At 42.8% G+C, this 24,635-nt stretch overlaps 1 protein-coding gene and 1 pseudogene across 10 annotated transcripts in view; both read left to right on the top strand.

Annotated features, from left to right (window-relative positions):
* LOC134927784 (poly(rC)-binding protein 3-like) overlaps positions 1-24,635 on the top strand; it is a 2,026,162-nt gene that overhangs the window by 797,757 nt on the left and 1,203,770 nt on the right. For 8 of the 10 annotated variants that reach the window (XM_063922741.1, XM_063922740.1, XM_063922743.1 and 5 more), the window contains one exon: positions 17,832-17,908. The exons of the other annotated variants lie outside the window; for them this stretch is intronic. The gene's annotated coding sequence lies outside the window, so the exon portion shown is untranslated. The remainder of the gene's footprint in view (positions 1-17,831; positions 17,909-24,635) is intronic. 10 annotated transcript variants of the gene reach the window in all.
* On the top strand, positions 8,213-8,332 carry LOC134931636 (5S ribosomal RNA; annotated as a pseudogene).

Below are 24,635 nucleotides of genomic sequence, written 5' to 3' on the forward strand. Positions count from 1 at the left end.
GGAGATCCACCACAAAATCCATGGAGATATGCGACCATGGTCTAAGAGGAACATTCAATGGCATAAGTTGACCAATAGGCAAAGAACGGGGAACTTTATGCTGTGCACAGACCTGACACGAAAAAACAAACTCTTTAATGTCTTTAGAAAGACCAGGCCACCACACTGAGCGGGATACCAATTCAAAAGTTTTAGCGACTCCCAGATGCCCTGCAACTTTGCTATCATGAAATTCCTCCAAAACAGTTGCTCTCAAAAACTCAGGAACAAAAAGACGACCAGCAGGAGTATTTCCCGGAGCTTGATGTTGAAGCAGCTTCAATTGAGAAAAAACATCCTGTGTGAGACCTGCCTGAATGACTGAAGGCGGAAGTATGAGAGTAACAGGACTGTTGTCTTGAGCGGGAAGAAAACTGCGTGAGAGGGCATCTGCCTTGGTATTCTTGGAACCAGGTCTGAAGGTGATAATGAATTTGAAACGAGTGAAAAATAAAGCCCAACGAGCCTGTCGGGCATTCAGTCGCTTAGCTGATTCAATGTATTGAAGATTTTTGTGATCTGTCAAAACAGAAATGGTATGGGTCGCTCCTTCAAGCCAATGTCTCCACTCCTCAAAAGCCCATTTAATAGCCAGCAACTCCCGATTACCAACATCGTAGTTGGATTCAGCAGATGAGAATTTCCTGGACATAAAGGCACAAGGATGTAACTCAAGGGAATCTGGATCCTTCTGAGAAAGGATAGCCCCTACACCAACCTCCGAGGCATCTACCTCAACGATGAAAGGCAATTCTGGGTTGGGATGTCTAAGGACAGGGGCTGAGACAAAGGCTTGTTTCAAGGCCTGAAAAGATACTTTAGCTTCACATGACCAATTGGTAGGATCTGCTCCCTTCTTAGTGAGTGCCACAATGGGAGCAACTATGTCAGAGAAAGAGTGAATAAACCTTCTGTAGTAGTTCGCAAACCCTAAAAAGCGCTGAATTGCTTTTAAGTTGGTGGGTTGCGCCCAACTCAGGATGGCTTGGAGCTTCTTAGGTTCCATTCGGAATCCCCGAGGGGAAATAATGTACCCTAAAAAGGATACCTCCGTGACGTGAAATTCACACTTCTCCGGTTTGGCATACAAGTGATTTTCACGTAATTTCTTAAGTACCTGACGCACCTGGGTAACATGTTGTTCTATAGAGTCAGAATAAATCAAAATGTCGTCTAAATAGACCACAACGAATCTTCCCAGAAACTCACGGAGCACATCATTAATGAGATCCTGAAAGACTGCCGGAGCGTTAGATAGGCCGAAAGGCATGACCAGATACTCATAGTGACCTGATTGAGTACTGAATGCCGTTTTCCACTCATCCCCCGATCTGATTCTAATGAGATTATATGCTCCTCTCAGGTCAATCTTGGAAAAAATAACAGCCGAACGTAGCTGATCAAAGAGGACAGAGATCAGAGGCAGAGGGTAAGTATTCTTTACTGAGATTTTATTCAGGGCTCGAAAGTCAATGCAGGGTCTGAGGGAACCATCCTTCTTCTCTACGAAGAAAAAACCTGCACTTAAAGGGGATTTAGATGGCCTGATAAACCCTTTCTCAAGACTTTCTTTCACATACTCATTCATGGCCACAGTTTCAGGACCAGACAATGCATATAACCTTCCTTTAGGCAACGTGGCACCAGGAATTAACTCAATGGTACAATCATAAGGCCTATGGGGAGGCAAAATATCCGCATTGCCCTTGGAAAACACATCCAAAAAATCTTGGTACTCTCCAGGAATATGTGCGGACCTGGCAGCAGCTACTCGGATAGGAAGTGTAATACATTCTTTATCACAGATGGTACTCCATTGTAGAATCTCCCCAGACTGCCAATCTATGATGGGATTATGAAAGGCCAGCCAAGGGTGACCCAGAACCACAGGAACTGCTGGACAATGGGTAAGAAAAAACTCAATCTTTTCAGAATGTAGAGCTCCCACCGAGAGCAAAACAGGAGGTGTACATAGAGAAATAACCCCATTGGATAAGGGACTCCCATCTAAACCATGCATGGTGATACACCTACTTAAGGTTAACTGAGGAATACCTAAGGCCTTGGCCCATGTTAAGTCCATAAAGTTTCCTGCAGCTCCACTGTCCACAAAAGCAGAGACCGAGGAACAGAGGCTGTCATAAGAAACTTTAGCAGGAACCAATAGTGAATTATTTGAGGAGATGAGCTGTAGACCAAAGTGAACCCCCTCACTATTCACTTGGTCAGGAAGTTTCCCGACTTGTTTGGGCAACTACGGGCAAAATGTCCCTTACCTCCGCAGTACAAACACAGACCAGAATTTTGCCTCCTGGTTCTTTCTTCCGGAGACAATTTGGAGAGACCAATCTGCATAGGCTCCTCCATGTCTATCGGAACGGAAGAAACACAGGGAAAAGAAACTACAGATGCCCCTTTCTCAGTCCTCCGCTCTCTGAGCCGACGATCTATTTTAATAGAGAGCTCCATGAGTTTATCAAGGTTCTCAGGAGCGGGATACTGAAGGAGGCTGTCTTTTATAGATTCAGATAAGCCGAGGCGAAACTGACTGCGCAGGGCAGGATCATTCCAGCCACAGTCGTTCGACCAACGGCGAAACTCCGTACAATAATTCTCTGCAGGATTCCTACCCTGTCTTAGAGCACGCAACTGACTTTCTGCGGATGCCTCTCTATCAGGGTCGTCATACAATAGCCCTAAAGATTTCAAAAAAGCGTCTACAGACGATAAGGCCGGATCGTCTGTCTTTAAACCAAAAGCCCAGGTCTGAGGATCCCCCTGAAGCAGAGAAATTATAATTCCAACCCGCTGAGCCTCCGTACCTGAGGAAACTGGTCTTAAACGAAAATACAGTTTACAAGACTCTTTAAAATTAAAAAACTGTTTTCTATCCCCAGAAAAACGGTCAGGCAGATGCATTTTTGGTTCAGGGATGACCCTCGGGGAAGTCCGTAACAGATCTTCCTGTGAGCTCACCCGGAGGGACAGATCCTGAACCATCTGGGTAAGTTCCTGAATCTGACTAACCAAAAACTGGCCAGGATTTGGCCCAACACCGGTGGGATTCATGAGGCCGACAAAATTCTCCCTACTGGATAAGTGAAAAAATTAACTCCTGTTGAAATTTTTTCTTTTGTCTGGCCGGTGATAATGTTATGATTCCTGTACTCCAGACTGGAGAAGATCTTATGGCAGAGATCTGAGTACAGGAATGAAATACAGGTTGTGGGAGCTGGAGAGCCTAGTAACCCCTGGCGCCCTAACTCCGTTGTCTCGCCCGTGTTATCAGAAATCCCCTGCGAGACTATGGTTGCTTGAGCCCATGGCAGCCGCGTTCGAAGGGCGGATTATGTCTGCCCAACCCCGATGCCCCCGCAGGTCTTAATGGGAGACAAGGGGAAGTCCGAGACAGGGAGATAACAAGGGGCCCTCTGACTAAGCAACCAAGCCAGGGGTTACAAGCTAACTTAACTAAATCAAAAGGTATGTGCGGACTAGCCGCCAGGGAAAAGTACAACCAAGGATCCACGGATCCGACACTCCTATCCGGCACCGCTGGACACCAGAGTGGATCTTGTGGAAGCGGAATCCTCCGCAAAGCTCCAGAACTCAAAATAAACACAATAATAAATAGTAGCGGACAAGCCGCAACACACGGCTGCGCCGCGACTCACGAACACCACCAGATGTTAAAGGTGCTCGGTCAGACTCCAGGAACAGATGGTAACTTCCGAGTACTGGATCACTGAGAACAGGAACAAACGAACAGACCGGGACTGGGAACTCTCTCTGCAGCAGAATCAGGCAAACAGGAAGCTATCACCGGCGTCTGTGAGGAGTCCTGGGAGTGCTTTTAACAGAGAGTCTTCCAATCAGCTGTTTGGAGGCTGATTGGATTAAATGCCATGCAGCTGACAAGCTGCATGGCCAGGGAAACAGATGAGTGATAATTACAACATGCCGTGCAGCTGCATGCTACACAGCCAGGAAACCAGTGATGATATAAACTTAGACCCAGCAACGGGGAACACGATCCGACAGTGGCGTCCCCGTTGCTAGGCGCCGGCCGCACTGACGAGCGGACCCTCGGCGCCTAACACCGACCTCTCCGCTCTGCAAAAGAGCTGCGTCTCTCATCCACACGCATTATTTGGGCTATTGATCATTCGGTGGACCCAACTTAGGTTGACACTCATTAGGTCGACAACTGAAGGTCGATATTGCCATTAGGTCGACATGCATTAGGTCGACATGGGCATTAGGACGACATGTACTAGGTTGACAGGTCAAAAGGTCGACATGAGGTGTTTGATTGTTTTTGGTGTAGTTTTCTCCGTAAAGTGACCGGGAAACCAAATTAGTACACCGTGTCCCCTCGCATGGCTCGCTTTGCTCGCCATGCTTCGGGCAAGGTGCCTCGCTTCACTCGGCACAGATTACCGGTCCAATCGTAGTCCACATGGATCGTCAAGTATGAAAAAATCCAAAAATTTAAAAAATGTGAAAAATTCATGTTGACCTTTTGACTTGTTGACCTAGTACATGTCGACCTAATGGCCATGTCGACCTAATGCATGTCGACCTAATGGCATTGTCTACCTTCAGTGGTCGACCTAATGAGTGTCGACCTAAGTTGTGTCGACCTAACGACCGTTACCCATTATTTGCTCCCACTCAAAATTACAGGACTTTATCCTTGGAATGCCCCTCATGCACAATAAGTCTTATCTCTGGGGGAGAATGTACTAGGGTGTGAGAATCAAAGTGAGAGATTTTGGGAGAGCTATCCTATTTTTTTAAAGCAGGACTCATTTACATGGCAAAACAAGGTTGATTTTGCCATGTAAATGATTGCCACTTTAAATAGTGCCCATTGTTTGGGTTTTAGGTTTTTTTTTCTTTGTGGTTTGTTTTTGGATTGGTTTTGTCAAAACCAATCATGTGCATTTTGGTTTTGGTTCATATATATATATTTTATTAAATCATAAAAACAGCAAAAATTACAGAATTTGGGGGTGTTTGTGTTCCTACAGTATTATTAACTTCAATAACATTCATTTCCACTCATTACCAATCTATTTTGAACACCTCACAGCTCACAATATTGTTTTTATCCAGTTTAGGCCAAAAGGTTTCTCCGAGGTAGCTGGATGACTAAGCTGAGCGACAGAAGTGGGTGACACAAACACCTAGCATATCTAGGAGTGGCACTGTAGTAGCAGACAGGATGGCAGTTTTATAAACTATGCCCAAAAAATGCTCCAAAGAGTACATAACGTAAAGAAATTAGGTGCAAGATGGAATTGTCCTCCCACCCATCCTTATGTTGTATATATTAAACAAGACATGCACAGTTTAGCAAACTAATCATTTCAGCGACAGGGACCTTCACTTAAGGCTGAAATGATTGGTTTGTTTTGGCCCCCACAAAACAATTTTTTAGAAGGACTTCCTCCGTAAAGTAATTATTTTGAGGATGTTGATGATGAGGTGTTAATTACATTATAATATTATACAATAAAATTCATGTCTTCGCCGTAAATGATATAACATGGAGGAGGTGCCTAGATGGCTAACGTTCCTACCTCTACTAATTTTGGCCTCACAAATGGAGCAGATGCTTTCATAAATATTGTTAGGATTGGGGTTAAAATAATCCCACACCCAAGAGGTAGCTTTTTGGTCTTCTGCCCAGGCATCGCAATGGCTTTCTTTTTATCATGGTCAACATCTGTAGCCACCGGTGGCTGACTTACACAAACAACATCATCATCAACATTGTCACTTTCAGATGGTACACATATATCCCTCTCATCCTGTCCCACTTCCACCCACAAAACCTCAATTTGTATTATGTCATCCTCATCAGGTTCATCACCATCTTTACTTGTACTGCTCCCCACATGTGCAGATGTTTCAGAAATAGTGGAAGGAGGTGAAAGAGGCTTCTCTATGAGTACAGTGTGAGAAATGTCAGCTGACGTGGATACCTTTAAACTTTCCTCAAGAAAGTCTGATGGTCCGGATTCTGAATGCGCATTTTGTCTTACTGCCTCTGCAGCAAACTTTCCTTTAGATTTTTTAAAATTAAATTATTTTACATACCCTGGCTTATCCATCTCTGCCCTTGGGCAACTGCCTTAGCAGATGACGTTGATGGACTTGCATTGTCAATGTCATGACTAGTGGCAGCAGCTTCAGCACTAGTAGTAGCCTCCATTTCTATCAACACAAAGTGGGGTTGACCTTCACCGATAGCATCGCACAAATGAGTCAGAAATGTATATAATAATTAATAATTACACACTGTGGTTGACTTCACTGACAGCATTGCACAATACTTGTATCAGTAGGAAATAATATACTACGGTCTGACCGGTAGTGTCATAGTACTTATAAAAATTAAATAAAAATTGTATAGTACACTAGGTTACAGCACTAACAAAATAAATATATATATTTTTATATTATTTTAGGCTTTATGTTTTTAGCTTTTATTATTTTAATTTTATACTGGGGCAGAGCTCCTGGATGGATGGACAGAGCACCCCGTTTTCAGATACAGCAGACAGAGAGAGAGAGAGCACCTATTTTTTAGATATAGCAGACAGAGAGAGCACCCCTTTTTCAGATACAGCAGACAGAGAACACCCCTTTTTCAGATACAGCAGACAGAGAACACCCCTTTTTCAGATACAGCAGACAGAGAACACCCCTTTTTCAGATACAGCAGAGAGAGCACCCGTTTTCAGATACAGCAGAGAGAGCACCGCTTTTTCAGATAAAGCAGACAGAGAATACCCCTTTTTCAGATAGAGCAGAGAGAGCACCCCCTTTTCAGATACAGCAGACAGAGAGAGCACTCCTTTTTCAAATACAGCAGAAAGAGAGAGCACCCCTTTTTCAGATACAGCAGACTGAGAGAGAGCACCCCTTTTTCAGATACAGCTGACAGAGAGAGCACCCATATTTCAGATACAGCACAGAGGGCACCCCTACCCGCTGCACACCACACCACGCCACCCAGTACTGAGACAGACACGTCCATCCAGTACACTTTCCAATGCCAGAGTGAAGATGGCACCGATTACAATCCAAAACCTGCGAGAATCCGACAGTGGGTTAAGATGACGTTTTACCTCGTTGGCGTAGTCAAGGCAGGCGGGAAAACCCAAGCCGGGCTCGGATCCCGGCTTGGATCGCAAAGTTCAGGGGGATTCGGTTCCAAGAGAACTAAACCCGCTCATCTCTAGTTAAAACTGTGTGGATCACAGGGCTTATTATTAATGCAAGCGGACAAAGCACACTTTACAGTGCAAGCAATCGATTTTATACAGTATATATATATATATATTTAAGGACCCTGTCCTTAAAGAAATCCTGCCTCCTCGCCCCGAGATCGTCTTCAGGAAATAAAAAAATCTTAAAGATGTATTAGCCCCAAGTATGCTACGCAAGGACTCTGAAGAGTAATTACGAATGCCAAAATGCACTGGATCCTTCAAGTGTGGCCGATGTAACATCTGTAGGTACCTACACCCAGTGAGGAAAACATTCATGGACACATAGAGAAAAAGGAAGTATACAAAATCAAAGACTTCATAAACTGTAATACCCAATCGGTGATCTATTATTGGAATGTGAGTGCGGAAAACAATATGTGGGAAAAACAAAGAGACCACTTAAAATAAGGATCCAAGAACACGTCCGCAATATAAAGAACAAAATGGAGAACCATGCAGTATCCGAACATTTCAACACAGCACACAACTCCAACCCAGAAGCATTGACTTTTAAAGCAATTGAACTTGTGAAGCTGGGAGCGAGTGGTGGTGACCTGGCTAATAAACTTTCATGCAGAGAAATGTATTGGATATTCCAACTGCAGACACTCCACCCGAAGGGATTTAATGATTATTATGAAATTGCCGTTCCTGTGAAATCGTTCTTGCCATCATGATCTTACGGTTGGATCCCAACCCACTCTTTTCTCTCCCCCCACCCCTTGCCATCACTTTCCCCCCTCCCCACCCTACCCTCCCACCCCACCCCTCCTCACTCCACCTACACTCCCTGCTGATATCACCATCCCCCTCCCACCTTCCCTTTAGGCCAGTCACTATATGCATCTAGTCATATTATGAGTAGTATTGACACATGTATGGTAAGTAATTATTACAGTCAAACCACACTGGAAATGCCCAATCTCGCCCGATCTTGGAAGCAAAGCAGTGTTGGGCCTGATCAGTACCAGACTAGGGAGACCACCTGGGAAGATCAGGTACTGTAACTTAACTATTATAAAAAGCCTATATGAGCATGTCACTATTACCACCTTGACGAAAAAAGCCTACATGAACATGTCACTATTACTACTTTTACACTAATTCCAATATCTCAATCTGCACCTTATGAATATTATTAATCTTGTTAAATATGATAATTGCACGAAGCACCTTATATTTATTGTTACTCATATATTTTTACATATTTTTACATATATTTATTAATTTAATCTGCACCTTATAAATATCCCTTATTTATACTACTAATTGGTTATTAATGTACTAATTACATATAGCAACTTGTAATTTATTTACTCATATGTTTATATGCTGGCTTTATCACCTCAATAGTAATAATGAATACCGTTTTTAGTATACATTAGGGATGTGCACCGGAAATTTTTCGGGTTTTGTGTTTTGGTTTTGGGTTCGGTTCCGTGGCCGTGTTTTGGGTTCGAACGCGTTTTGGCAAAACCTCACCGAATTTTTTTTGTCTGATTCGGGTGTGTTTTGGATTCGGGTGTTTTTTTCAAAAGACCCTAAAAAACAGCTTAAATCATAGAATTTGGGGGTAATTTTGATCCCAAAGTATTATTAACCTCAATAACCATAATTTCCACTCATTTTCAGTCTATTCTGAACACTTCACACCTCACAATATTATTTTTAGTCCAAAAATTTGCACCGAGGTCGCTGGATGACTAAGCTCAGCGACCCAAGTGGCCGACACAAACACCTGGCCCATCTAGGAGTGGCACTGCAGTGTCAGGCCGGATGGCCCTTCCAAAAAATACTCCCCAAACAGCACATGACGCAAAGAAGAAAAAAAAGAGGCGCAATGAGGTAGCTGTGTGACTAAGATAAGTGACCCTAGTGGCCGACACAAACACCTGGCCCATCTAGGAGTGGCACTGCAGTGTCACGCAGGATGGCCCTTCCAAAAAATACTCCCCAAACAGCACATGACGCAAAGAAGAAAAAAAAGAGGCGCAATGAGGTAGCTGTGTGACTAAGATAAGCGACCCTAGTGGCCGACACAAACACCTGGCCCATCTAGGAGTGGCACTGCAGTGTCACGCAGGATGGCCCTTCCAAAAAACACTCCCCAAACAGCACATGACGCAAAGAAAAATGAAAGAAAAAAGAGGTGCAAGATGGAATTGTCCTTGGGCCCTCCCACCCACCCTTATGTTGTATAAACAGGACATGCACACTTTAACCAACCCATCATTTCAGTGACAGGGTCTGCCACACGACTGTGACTGAAATGACGGGTTGGTTTGGACCCCCACCAAAAAAGAAGCAATTAATCTCTCCTTGCACAAACTGGCTCTACAGAGGCAAGATGTCCACCTCATCATCATCCTCCGATTCATCACCGTGTACATCCCCCTCCTCACAGATTATCAATTCGTCCCCATTGGAATCCACCATCACAGCTCCCTGTGTACTTTGTGGAGGCAATTGCTGCTGGTGAATGTCTCCATGGAGGAATTGATTATAATTCATTTTAATGAACATCATCTTCTCCACATTTTCTGGAAGTAACCTCGTACGCCGATTGCTGACAAGGTGAGCGGCGGCACTAAACACTCTTTCGGAGTACACACTTGTGGGAGGGCAACTTAGGTAGAATAAAGCCAGTTTGTGCAAGGGCCTCCAAATTGCCTCTTTTTCCTGCCAGTATACGTACGGACTGTCTGACGTGCCTACTTGGATGCGGTCACTCATATAATCCTCCACCATTCTTTCAATGGTGAGAGAATCATATGCAGTGACAGTAGACGACATGTCCGTAATCGTTGGCAGGTCCTTCAGTCCGGACCAGATGTCAGCATCAGCAGTCGCTCCAGACTGCCCTGCATCACCGCCAGCGGGTGGGCTCGGAATTCTGAGCCTTTTCCTCGCACCCCCAGTTGCGGGAGAATGTGAAGGAGGAGATGTTGACAGGTCGCGTTCCGCTTGACTTGACAATTTTCTCACCAGCAGTTCTTTGAACCCCTGCAGACTTGTGTCTGCCGGAAAGAGAGATACAACGTAGGTTTTAAATCTAGGATCGAGAACGGTGGACAAAATGTAGTGCTCTGATTTCAACAGATTGACCACCCGTGAATCCTTGTTAAGCGAATTAAGGGCTCCATCCACAAGTCCCACATGCCTAGCGGAATCGCTCAGTGTTAGCTCCTCCTTCAATGTCTCCAGCTTCTTCTGCAAAAGCCTGATGAGGGGAATGACCTGACTCAGGCTGGCAGTGTCTGAACTGACTTCACGTGTGGCAAGTTCAAAAGGTTGCAGAACCTTGCACAACGTTGAAATCATTCTCCACTGCGCTTGAGACAGGTGCATTCCACCTCCTATATCGTGGTCAGTTGTATAGGCTTGAATGGCCTTTTGCTGCTCCTCCAAACTCTGAAGCATATAGAGGGTTGAATTCCACCTCGTTACCACTTCTTGCTTCAGATGATGGCAGGCAGGCGTTTTTGGTGTTGCTCCAGTCTTCTGTACGTGGTGCCTGTACGCCGAAAGTGTCCCGCAATTCTTCTGGCCACCGACAGCATCTCTTGCACGCCCCTCTCGTTTTTTAAATAATTCTGCACCACCAAATTCAAGGTATGTGCAAAACATGGGACGTGCTGGAATTTGCCCAGATTTAATGCACACACAATATTGCTGGCGTTGTCCGATGCCACAAATCCACAGGAGAGTCCAATTGGGGTAAGCCATTCTGCGATGATCTTCCTCAGTTGCCGTAAGAGGTTTTCAGCTGTGTGCGTATTCTGGAAAGCGGTGATACAAAGCGTAGCCTGCCTAGGAAAGAGTTGGCGTTTGCGAGATCCTGCTACTGGTGCCGCCGCTGCTATTCTTGCGGCGGGAGTCAATACATCTACCCAGTGGGCTGTCACAGTCATATAGTCCTGAGTCTGCCCTGCTCCACTTGTCCACATGTCCGTGGTTAAGTGGACATTGGGTACAACTGCATTTTTTAGGACACTGGTGAGTCTTTTTCTGAGGTCTGTGTACATTTTCGGTATCGCCTGCCTAGAGAAATGGAACCTAGATGGTATTTGGTACCGGGGACACAGTACCTCAAACAAGTCTATAGTTGGCTCTGCAGTAATGATGGATACCGGAACCACGTTTCTCACCGCCCAGGATGCCAAGGCCTCAGTTATCCGCTTTGCAGCAGGATGACTGCTGTGATATTTCATCTTCCTCGCAAAGGACTGTTGGACAGTCAATTGCTTGGTGGAAGTAGTAAAAGTGGTCTTACGACTTCCCCTCTGGGATGACCATCGACTCCCAGCAGCAACAACAGCAGCGCCAGCAGCAGTAGGCGTTACACTCAAGGATGCATCGGAGGAATCCCAGGCAGGAGAGGACTCGTCAGAATTGCCAGTGACATGGCCTGCAGGACTATTGGCATTCCTGGGGAAGGAGGAAATTGACACTGAGGGAGTTGGTGGGGTGGTTTGCGTGAGCTTGGTTACAAGAGGAAGGGATTTACTGGTCAGTGGACTGCTTCCGCTGTCGCCCAAAGTTTTTGAACTTGTCACTGACTTATGATGAATGCGCTGCAAGTGACGTATAAGGGAGGATGTTCCGAGGTGGTTAACGTCCTTACCCCTACTTATTACAGCTTGACAAAGGCAACACACGGCTTGACACCTGTTGTCCGCATTTCTGTTGAAATACTTCCACACCGAAGAGCTGATTTTTTTGGTATTTTCACCAGGCATGTCAATGGCCATATTCCTCCCACGGACAACAGGTGTCTCCCCGGGTGCCTGACTTAAACAAACCACCTCACCATCAGAATCCTCCTTGTCAATTTCCTCCCCAGCGCCAGCAACACCCATATCCTCCTCATCCTGGTGTACTTCAACACTGACATCTTCAATCTATCAGGAACTGGACTGCGGGTACTCCTTCCAGCACTTGCAGGGGGCGTGCAAATGGTGGAAGGCGCATGCTCTTCACGTCAAGTGTTGGGAAGGTCAGGCATCGCAACCGACACAATTGGACTCTCCTTGTGGATTTGTGATTTCGAAGAACGCACAGTTCTTTGCTGTGCTTTTGCCAGCTTGAGTCTTTTCATTTTTCTAGCGAGAGGCTGAGTGCTTCCATCCTCATGTGAAGCTGAACCACTAGCCATGAACATAGGCCAGGGCCTCAGCCGTTCCTTGCCACTCCGTGTGGTAAATGGCATATTGGCAAGTTTACGCTTCTCCTCCGACGATTTTATTTTAGATTTTTGAGTCCTTTTTTTACTGATATTTTGTGTTTTGGATTTTACATGCTCTGTACTATGACATTGGGCATCGGCCTTGGCAGACGACGTTGATGGAATTTCATCGTCTCGGCCATGACTAGTGGCAGCAGCTTCAGCACGAGGTGGAAGTGGATCTTGATCTTTCCCTATTTTTGGAACCTCAACATTGTTGTTCTCCATATTTTAATAGGCACAACTAAAAGGCACCTCAGGTAAACAATGGAGATGGATGGATACTAGTATACTTATGGATGACGAGTGACTGACGACACAGAGGTAGCTACAGCCGTGGACTACCGTACTGCATCTGGTAGTATAGAGATGATAATGATATAAAAAATATATATATATCACTACTGCAGGTATATATAATATAATGACGGACCTGCTTGACAGTGTCAGCAGACTCCTAAACTACTAGTATGGAGAAGATAGAAAAAAAAACCCACCACAGGTAGGTATACAATTATGGACGAGCACTGACGACACAGAGGTAGCCACAGCCGTGGACTACCGTACTGCGTCTGCTAGTATAGAGATGATAATGATATAAAAAATATATATATATCACTACTGCAGGTATATATAATATAATGACGGACCTGCTGGACACTGTCAGCAGACTCCTAAACTACTAGTATGAAGAAGATAGAAAAAAAACCCCCACCACAGGTAGGTATACAATTATGGACGAGCACTGACGACACAGAGGTAGCTACAGCTGTGGACTACCGTACTGCATCTGCTAGTATAGAGATGATAATGATATAAAAAATATATATATATCACTACTGCAGGTATATATAATATAATGACGGACCTGCTGGACACTGTCAGCAGACTCCTAAACTACTAGTATGAAGAAGATAGAAAAAAAAAACCCACCACAGGTAGGTATACAATTATGGACGAGCACTGACGACACAGAGGTAGCTACAGCCGTGGACTACCGTACTGCGTCTGCTAGTATAGAGATGATAATGATATAAAAATATATATATATATCACTACTGCAGGTATATATAATATAATGACGGACCTGCTGGACACTGTCAGCAGACTCCTAAACTACTAGTATGAAGAAGATAGAAAAAAAAACCCCACCACAGGTAGGTATACAATTATGGACGAGCACTGACGACACAGAGGTAGCTACAGCTGTGGACTACCGTACTGCGTCTGCTAGTATAGAGATGATAATGATATAAAAAATATATATATATCACTACTGCAGGTATATATAATATAATGACGGACCTGCTGGACACTGTCAGCAGACTCCTAAACTACTAGTATGAAGAAGATAGAAAAAAAAACCCCACCACAGGTAGGTATACAATTATGGACGAGCACTGACGACACAGAGGTAGCCACAGCCGTGGACTACCGTACTGCGTCTGCTAATATAGAGATGATAAAGATGAACAAAAAAAATATAACACTACTGCAGGTAAATATTTATATAATATAATGAATGACGGACCTGCTGGACACTGTCAGCAGAATGCGTTTATAGAATAAAAAAAAAAAACACCACAGGAGTGTTTAACTTTTTCAGGCAGACAATATACTGGTGGTCAATGGTCAGTCACACTGGCAGCAAAAGTGTGCACTGTACTCCTGCTATAACTGCACCCCAGTCTCCCCCACAATTCAGCTGTGTGAGCAGTGAGCACTCAGCACAGTCAGATATACATAGATGATATTATCATGCAGCACACTGAGGCTGAGCACAGATATGGTATGTGACTGTGTATCGTTTTTTTTTCAGGCAGAGAACGGATTATATTAAATAATAAATAAAACTGGTGGTGGTCACTAGTAACTATCAGCAAAACTCTGCACTCTGAGTACTCCTAATGCTCCCCAAAATTACTAAGTTAGTAGTAAATCAACTCAAGTGTCTCTATCTATTCTAACGGAGAGGACGCCAGCCACGTCCTCTCCCTATCAATCTGAATGCACGTATGAAAATGGCGGCGACGCGCGGCTCCTTATATAGAATCCGAGTCTCGCAATAGAATACGAGCCTCGCGAGAATCCGACAGCGGGATGATGACGTTCGGGCGCGCTCGGGTTAACCGAGCAAGGCGGGAAGATCCGAGTCTGCCTCGGACCCGTGTAAAAAGGCTGAAGTTCGGGGGGGTTCGGATTCCGAGGAACCGAACCCTCTCATCTCTAGTATACATAAGAACTGTCATTATGGTAAATAGATCGTTTTTTCATCCATTAATTAAACTTCTTTATTTATTCTTATGCTGAGTACCACGGAGGATTGATACAAACATTCCTGATCCTGATCCCCACATACATGGCCGCCGCATAGAGATGATAATGAAAAACCAACACAAAGATGGCCACCGCTGGAGTAACCTGATCGAGCACTCCTGGCCTCTAGGAATAGCAGAACTAGTGGAAATCGCGGGCGCATGCGCGGTCCCATGTCCGGAAGTGGGGCGGAAGTGACGCGACGTCAGGATACCGGAAGTGTGGCGGAAGACCCACCGGCGCACCTATATGAGATTGTTTATCCATTTTTCATGCTCCAAACCTGCCTCTAAAGCATCTACAGAACATTATATTTACATACACGATCTAATCAGGATATATATATTAACTGTAACTAGTAGGTTTTAGTCTGTTATGCAATACCATGTGCAAACAACAGGAAGTGATGTCACAATTGCTATTAGATCAGTACTGGTATAAATAGAAGCCTGGTCCCACTCTGCCAATACCCCTTGATGAAGTCTGAATGACGAAACGCGTCGGGGAACCTGGCAGTGACCACATACCAAGTTAAGCAAAAATCTTCTTATCTATATATTTTAACTGGTATTATATTCTATGTGTATATTGCTTTTATCCCATTTTTGAAAGAGATTTGTAGTAAAAAATTATTTATGTGAATAAATTGTATTTTATATTTATATTCATCCACCTATGGTGTGAGCTTTCATCCTTTTAGACACCATTGGTCGCTATAACCCCCCCCCCCTTGTGTATCTATATATATATATATATATATATCATGATCCACAGTCAGGCACTCCCATGTAAGCACAAAGTTACCTGCCATGGTGCCCTCTGCAGGGCCAGCAAACCCCATACAGCATACAAACAACAGCTGCTGCACTCTTTTGTTGTAAGTGTCTCGAAACGTTGAAGTAAAGCACTTTGTTCTTCACTAAGTATTAAGTCCGGGAGTGCTGCCTCAGTTGTTTGTATACTATATATATATATATATATATATATATATATATATATTTATTTATTTATTTATATCTATTAAAGTTTAATGGATCAAACGGCTTATTATTAATCCACGTGCACAAAGCACACCAAACAGTACAACTACAAACAATATATATACTTTTTTCTTGTTTAAGTTGTAGCTCTTTTAAAACTGTGTGTAGCACAAGGCTAATTATTAATATACGTGAACAAAGTGCACAAAACAGTACAAGTACAAGCAATAGATATATTCTTTTGTTTGTATTTTTTAACTTGCAGCTCCACTAAAACTGTATGGATCACAGTGCTTATTATTAATCCACGTGAATATACAGCAGTGTGCCCCTATACACATTCACTATACAGAGCATAGCCACTTGTGAGTATGGACACAGCCCAATACAGCAGATTATAGAACAACACACAGCAGCGTGCAGCATGCCCCCCTATATACACAGTCACCAATCTGCACAACCACTAATGAGTCTGGACACAGCACAATTCAGCTGTGTTTAGTGCTGCATACAGCTGTGTGCCCCTATAGCAAAGCCACTTGTGAGTCTGTACACAGCACACAGCAAATAGAGTAGAGTCAGCACTGCATACAGTAGCATGTGTTTCTGTGAAATGACGCCAAGCCCCGGCACCTTATATAGAATCTAACTCCCAAGAGAAACCAACACTGTAAGGATGACGTTTGGCCTCGATGTGGGATCCGAGTCTGACAGGAACAACTGAACAACTGTTCCAGTGGACTCGGATCCATTGTGTTTGGAGCAGCTCGGTTTCCACAGAATCCGAACCACTCATGTCTATTTGTGACTGTATCTTCAATATTAAATTCAAATTGAACTGATATATTCCATTGCACGCATAGAGAAAAATGCCATTAGTTGATTTCATTTTTAGTACTGCATGTCTAGGTGACTTTAGGGTACCTTTAAATTTTCTTGCACTTGCTTCAATCCTATACCAGATACAAGAGGTTAATATGAAAACATGCATATGTTTGCATTTGTACAGCTCTGCATAGACCACAATTTATTCAACATACCGTCTATATAACCTTACTAAACTCTCCCTACATGTAAATGCCCCATTTCCAGGTACTAACAAAATGGAGGATCCAGTCACAAAATAGGCTTGCATTTAACACATTATTTTAGAAAGAAAATAAAAAAGAAACAATACATTGAGTACAAATTAATTAACCGCTTAACAGTTTTCAAGGTATAAGTAAATTGAATATAAAAGAAATATACAAAACTGGGAAAGGAGAGAAGGGAGAAAAAAAACCATGGGTTTAAGCATTGCTTATAACAGTAACATACACACACTGACCAGGGTTATACACAGGGTTGGACTGGCACACAGGGGTACAGGGGAAACCCCTGGTGGGCCCCACTGTCTTGGGGCCCCACCTCCTTCTTTAGGGACCAGGTTACAGACTGTGCATTTGAATTATACATTATACATATGTTACCTTATACTGCACAGGACTATGGTGTATTCTCTACAGTGCATTTCTGTTATTAATCTGGTACTTTATCATGCATGTACTACAAGTGTTTACTGTATATATTTATCAAGGGGCCCAAACCATGCACTCTTTAATAGATAGCCAGGCCTCTGTGTCAGCTGTTCACACCCCTAAACATGGGCCCCTACCTCTACATTCCCCAGGTGGGCCCTTCATGCCCCAGTTCGACACTGGTTACACAGGTAGGAATAACAAAATATTATGGCAATTTAGCTAATCACACTTTAGGTAGAGGAAATGCCTACAGAAACAATGAAAGTGGTGTAGAAATAATGCTTAGCCTCCATTTAATTATCAGAGAGGAGGTTAAAGTTGAATATGTAGAACCCAGGGCCTCCATCTCAAAGCTACGATGGATACTAGAAATAACCTTAGCCCTTAGAGGAAATATGGAGGATCCATTTACAAAATGGACTTGTATTGAACCCATTATCTTTATCTATTATATTTTTTTGTCTTTAAGGGTGGTGGAAAAGAAAGTTATATATTATCATTGCAACAGGAAGGAGAGGCTGTTAAGCAAGTTTCATCTCTATGCATGTGAGTTCAATCAAGTATATCTTATACTCATTGGTATGTACTGTATATGATCTATTTTTTCATATCTTTGTCTAGCTAGGTGCACAGAGATACAGTATGTGCATATACAGAACTGGAAAAAATGACAAATCAGTAACAATAACTTCAAGTTGTTTCTTCAAACTGGTTCAAAAGAAATTATTGGGCCATTTGTAATATTATAGATCTGAATTATTTTTCCTGCAATTAAGCAATAGTATTTAGAGAAATGATCAAAAAACTTCCACCACAAAAAAGACTGACAACTTCAACAGTATCCAGCACCTGATTAGTAATGGTTTTAATGTACTCTGTCGCAATCACTTTACTGTGCATATGTGCTGTAGGTTTATTTATTAAATAGCAATTTCATGCTTACTATGCATAGATTATTTTTTTTATTATATAATGATGGTTTTTACAGCTATAAACTAATGTTAAAAGAATGGATAATATTGTATTTGAATTTTCCCCCCTGATTTTACAGTTTTATACTTTTGATAATCAATGAAAACCACTTCTGAACTAGGCACAGAGCACAGGACACTGTTGCTGCCATATTGCACCATAGGGCTTGGGGCACCCTTGCCACCACACACCCTTGCATTTGGCTAGCAGGGGTTCTTTGGATGTTGTGGGCAGGCACCCTGTCATGGGAACAGCTGCTTGGAGCGTCTTCAAGATACTCCGGGCACTGCTGCACATCCACTGCTGCATCTTAAAGCCCTATTATGGCACTGATTCTAATATTAATTCTGTGTGATGGCATAACAATGGGCTCATGACTACCCAAGATATGAATTAATGACTTTATTTTCAATGCACCATGATGGATCAAAATAGGAACTATTTTGGTATTTAATCTACTTACATAGATGTTTGATAATAATAATAATAATAATAATAATAATAATAATACATTATTATTATTTCAATTTATGTAATGAATTAAAAAATGACATTTATTTGATGGACATCCCAAATACATTCTGTAATTATATGTAGAATGAAAATATTTTCAATTATTTAAAATAATACCATTTGGTTTTTGTACATGGAAATTAACTCAGTCTTTCGTGTAAGGTTTTGGTACATAATTTCATATATTATTTTGTAGGTTAGTTAGATCTGGAAGCAAAGTCTCAATAAATTATATACTAAATATAATAAGATCAGGCGCTCTGAATTATAATTAATAGATATATAATTAGTTAATTACTTCTTGGAAATGAACATGTGCTGCTCCCATAAGAAGACCATAGAAAGCTGCAACAAAGTAATCACTCAATGAGAGATAAGGGAGTGCTGTAGCAATATAGAAACTAAAAAAAAAATAATTAATTTTTAATAGCATAGATTAAATGTCTAAAATACAGAGATTTTGCAATAAAACATAATGTCTCCAGACCGCAATCAGATGAAAAATTTGTAAAATAACTCAATAGTAATTGTATAAATAATATCATCAACACAGTTCCTTAATGGCTTAGAATGATAAAATGAGAGCTCACATACATTGGGCTGTCCAAACCGATGTATGAAATGGGTGCAGCTGCTGCTTGCATGCAGAAAGCTGTGAGATCACCTGAAATGTCCCAGAAGGATCCTGGTGGGAGACCGCGCCGTGCTGGAGCTCACCGACTGATATGAAATCTTCCATCTCCAGGCAAGGGCACGGGTATGCTGTCAGGTGGCGGCGATGAAAGCAATGGTCCGGGGAGGGAGAGCGCGGCTCCTAGCCTGAGATAGGTAAGGTGGGTTCCAACACAAATGCACCGATGCAGATGGGCAGGTGCCAGCAGTGAAAGTCGCCAATAGTGCAGGAACTGTGTGCGGTAAGGGAGAAACCTTGATGCGTTTCTCCGTAGCAACGGTTACCTTCTGAGGAAGTACATTAAAGGAGTAGAAATTTTACTTCATTCCTTTCAACAGTGCATAGAGAAAGCCACAGTTACAGTATGCCACTCAATAGATGTTTCTGTTTTTGTTTGCTCCTGGAGCAAAGATCCATGTGAATGATTATTTCAGTGGTAAAACAAAGCTTTTAAATAAATAATTATGAACACAGTGGACAAATTATTACCATTTTACTGAGTGGTCCTCAGAATTCTGGATTAGAGAATAAAAAGGACTACCATCAGTCGCTATATTGGATTAATGTCAGATACTGTGATTGACAAAATTTGCTGACTATTTCATAATAAGGTTTCTGATGTCCACATTTGTTTCCTGTCAATTGACAAGTTGTACAGTACATACTAACTAGAAGTTAGTTACACAAGTATAGAGACTTTGCAGTGGAGGAATCTACCAGTTTGTATACCAAACCAAACTGTAGTACTGAATATATTACCATCAATGCTGACACTGGGAATCTACTGTATAACTATCATTTAGAATTGTATTTGATGTATTTTGTATGTATGTATGTTTCTTTCTCCTCAGTAAATTAATTTGTGTTAACATTTTGGGTTGGTATCAATATACCGGTGCCTGTTATCCCGGAGGTCAGAATCCCAACCGCGGGATGCCTGGTGCTGGGATGCCGGCAGCAGGGTGAGCGCAAAAGACCCCCTTGTGGGCTCGCTGCACTGAGAGGACACCCCAAGTGGATAAATAGGTGTCGGTATAAAGTTAGGCTGTGGGGGAGGTAGGGTTAGGTTTAGGCATTAGGAACAGATTAAAGGATTAAGCACCCTTCGAGGGGGTGTTAGTGTTAGGCACTAAGGGTAAGGTTAGGTTTAGGCTACGGGTAGGGTGGGTTAGGGTTAGGGGCATGGAGAGAGGAGAGAACACCCCATACTCACCCCTGTCGGTATTATGCGCTGGTATATCATACTGATTCCGTAATTAGAGATGAATGCTCCTGAAGGTTATGTGGGCAGTTCAGGAATTTGATAGGCTTACCTGAAGAGGTGAGTTTTTAGGGAACGCTTGAAAGTTTGGAGGCAAGAGGAGAGCCTTATCATACATGGGAGGTCATTCAATAATGTGTGTGCCCGAATAAAGTCCTGCAGTTGTGAATGGGAGCAAGTAATCCGTACAGATGAGAGACGTAGATCTTGTGCAGAGCGAAGAGGTCAAGTTGGGAGATATTTTGAGATATATGTTAGTGTAGTTTGGTTAAAAGCTTTTTACTGTATGTGAGTAGAAGTATTTTATATTGAACATGGTAGAATATGGGCAACCAATGGAGGGACTAACAGAGAGTATCAGAAGACGATGAACGTCTTGCTAGAAAGATTAGCTTTGAGCTGCATTCAGAATGGATTGTAGTGGTGAGAGTCTTTTCTTGGGAAGACCAGTAAGGAGACTATTGCAGTAATCAATGTGGGAGATAATGAGTGCATGGATTAGAGTTTTTACAGTGTCTTGTGTAAGATACTGTAGGGTCATATTTTGGATACGTTTTTTAATGCATGTAACATTGGGATCAGTACTAAATGCCAAACATTATTTAGAGACAGATTGAATGTGTAGAGCAAAGGCCAGTTCAGACAGAGTCAAGTTAAGCTTTTTAGCTCTCAATATGCACTGGTCCTTCTCCTTCATACCTCACCCACAGCTCTTGTTCCACAGTTTTCTTTTAGTGCCAGCAGGAGCTGGGTAACCCTTATAACAGTGTGGCTGCTTTTAACTTTAATAGGACAGAGAACCAGTTGGCTTATGTCAGCAAGTGGAGGTCAGCACTTCTGCAGCAGCCTCTCCCAGCCCAGGGTGTAATTCCACAGTGGTCTTCCCGCCTCTGATACACATGGCAGCCATTTTCACAGCTCTGCAGGTCTCTGGGAACTCTTGGTCCAGTCTTACTGTATACCTCTCCCAGGAGTAAGGTTATACAGCACTATTTCCTACCAGTCACTGCAGCTGAGTAGTTGAATTTAATGCCCATTGCAGTTTTATTACATATTCTGCATTGTATGTGACTTATGCTAACTCTGCTGTCTGCTTTTTCCTTTCTGTCAAACTATAACTTTCCCACTTTCTCACTGTAACCCTACGATACCTGGTGTGTAAAGGGTTTACTGTACTCCACATTTCACTGCATTTGTGGAGAAAAATTGTCACATAGTGTTTTGTGTTACATACTGCTCATTGCAGCAAGGGAAATAAACAGGCTCTGGGTCATACACTTGTGTCCTGCAGATACTGTTCAACAGGTTTAACTCCACAGGATGTGGTGAAAGATAATATGTGTGCCGCTTGTTATTCCCCACCTGGCCAGTCAGCCCCTCCAATTCCAGCACAAGAACCCCCTTGGGCTTTTTTTCTCTCAAATGCTGGCAAAGATAGTGGACTGCATTACAGCCCTGGCATAGCTCCCCCTGTGGGATTGCTGCACCAGTTTCAAAAGGTACACCAGGTTATACCAGTCACGCCTGTCTCTCCCACATGGATGGACATGTTTTCTGCCTCTGTGCAGAATCTGGCTGCCTCTTCTGCTGCTTTTCATCATATGTTGCTGGGTCAGGGACCCTTGCCTAGTAACACTGCTAAGCGTACTGTGCCATCCTCACATTGTACGCTGCTTTCGGATTCTGATGATGCAGAAAATGCAGGTCTCTCTGATGCTGTTTCCCTCTCAGAAGAGCCTTCAGTCTAAATTCAACATGGCTGCTTTAGTGATGGCTGTTAAATTTCCTCTTCAATTGGAAAATGAGGAACTAAAGCAAAGGATCCTCTTTGCAAATGCCAGAGATAGTGGTGGTGGAATTTTCCCACTCAGATCACTTTACTGAGCTAATTTGTGATGCATGGAAGGCTCCTAGCGAAAAGTTCCATGTGCCTAAGAATCTGAATTCATTTTACCCTCTTCCAGCAGTGGATTCTACTAAGTGGTAAAATCCATCGGCAGTGGAATGTCACGTGATATGCTTAGTAAAAAACTTAATGTTACCTATCCCTATAGCATCTTTCCTGAAGGAGATGACAGATAGACAGTTAGATGCATGTCTTAAATCTATATATTCTCTTACAGGAACTATTTCTCACCCTGCCATGCTACTGCCTGGTTGGCTAAGGCTACAGAGAGCTATGCAGATGCCCTAGAGACCAGCTTTCCATCAGGCGCTACATGGGAGCAACTGTCAATCATTGCAAATATCAGAGATGCAGCCTTTTATATTGGTGAAGCAGCTCTGGATACTGCCCTACTAACCTCCAAAGCTTCGACTACGTCAGTGGTGGTCCACTCATTGAAAGCTGACGTAGATTCTAAGAATGCCCTTGAAGCACTCCCTTATGCAAGGGAGATTCTTTTTGGACCTGAGCTGGACAAAATTGTCCCTACTCTTGCAGCCTCTAAAACAGCTTTCCTGCCAACAGCCTCCTCTTCCTGGCCTCGGTCTTTCTCCTTTCGGACTTTTCTCCCCCAGGGCAAAAATTGGAAAAAAAAGTGAGGGGAGTGTATTAGGGATTGGCAATTCCCTCTAACCTGAAGGTGAGCTGTAATAAGGTTTCTCTGGTACCTTAGGTTATATGGGCACCTTTCTCTCTGTTGTTGTTCCCCCAGGCAAGGCCAGAGGTCAGGCCTTTCCTCGACTGTAACACTCCACAAGGCCTCTAAGCCCAAAACCAAGCAGGCCTGGGTTCCAGATGCCTGGCTACCAAGCCCAAAGAAAAACCCTCAGCCTGACAGGATGGTCCTCCTCCTGGGAGATCCAGGGTGGGAGGCCGACTTCTTTAGTTTGCACACTATTTGCATCAGGTCACAACAGACACCTGGTGCAGGAAATGGTCTCTCACTTGTACGCCCTCTCTTTCCTGAGATTACCTCCCCGACAGTACTTTCAGTACAAGCCCTCCCACAGACCTCAGCAAACCCCAGGCTCTCCAGACAGCTATTCACTCCTTACCTAGACTCAGGCGTGATAATTCCTTTCTCATCATCACAATGAAGCAAGAGCTTTTACTTAACAATCTCAAGATGCTGAACAAATATCTCTGTGTGCCCTCCATTCTATTGTCCTAGCTAATATACAAGGATATGTTCAAAGGAGAGAAAAAAGACTTGGTCTTATAGTGGCACACTGATACAAATTAGTACACATATAAAATATAACTTTTATTAATTCTTCATAAAACGCCTATAACTGAAATATTAAAAAACTAAGTACAAGTGACAAGACAAAGTGTAACATATAGTGTTTTAAAACCACACACTGTACTCTCATGTGTTAGCAATGTATATGAAAATGATATTGTATTTCCTATGACCTTTATAAATCTATTGTATATGCTTCCAGGCTGTGTTTTTGTTACAATAAAGGACTCTTGTATCTATATCCCTGTGTATTCCCTTCTTATGGTATTTCTGCTCTCAATAAGTTTTTATCGTTCTCTATATTAGTTCCAAACCTGTGGTATAGAAATTAGATTACTGCTCTCATCTTGTATTTTATCAATTTAATTATGCTGCTGGTTAGTGTACCCAAAAATTCTCTACTCTAGATATCATATCCTGGTTTGATGCAAAAAATGCTGCTGGCAGTTATTCACTGCTCAAATGTTTATACAGCAATATAATGTTATCCTCAAATTTCCACTGTTGGGACCATCTGCCTATTGTACAGTGGTTGTTTGCTTTTAATAACCAGGTTTTCAGGGACAAATTATTTCCATAAGCCCACTGTGAGTGATTTTTGCCAGTACAGCATATCTAACAGCGTTCAGCCAGAGCTGTGCCTCTGTACTCAACGTATTTACACTG

The sequence above is a fragment of the Pseudophryne corroboree genome, chromosome 5, assembly GCF_028390025.1.
Source record: "Pseudophryne corroboree isolate aPseCor3 chromosome 5, aPseCor3.hap2, whole genome shotgun sequence".
NCBI classification, from domain to species: Eukaryota; Metazoa; Chordata; class Amphibia; order Anura; family Myobatrachidae; genus Pseudophryne; species Pseudophryne corroboree.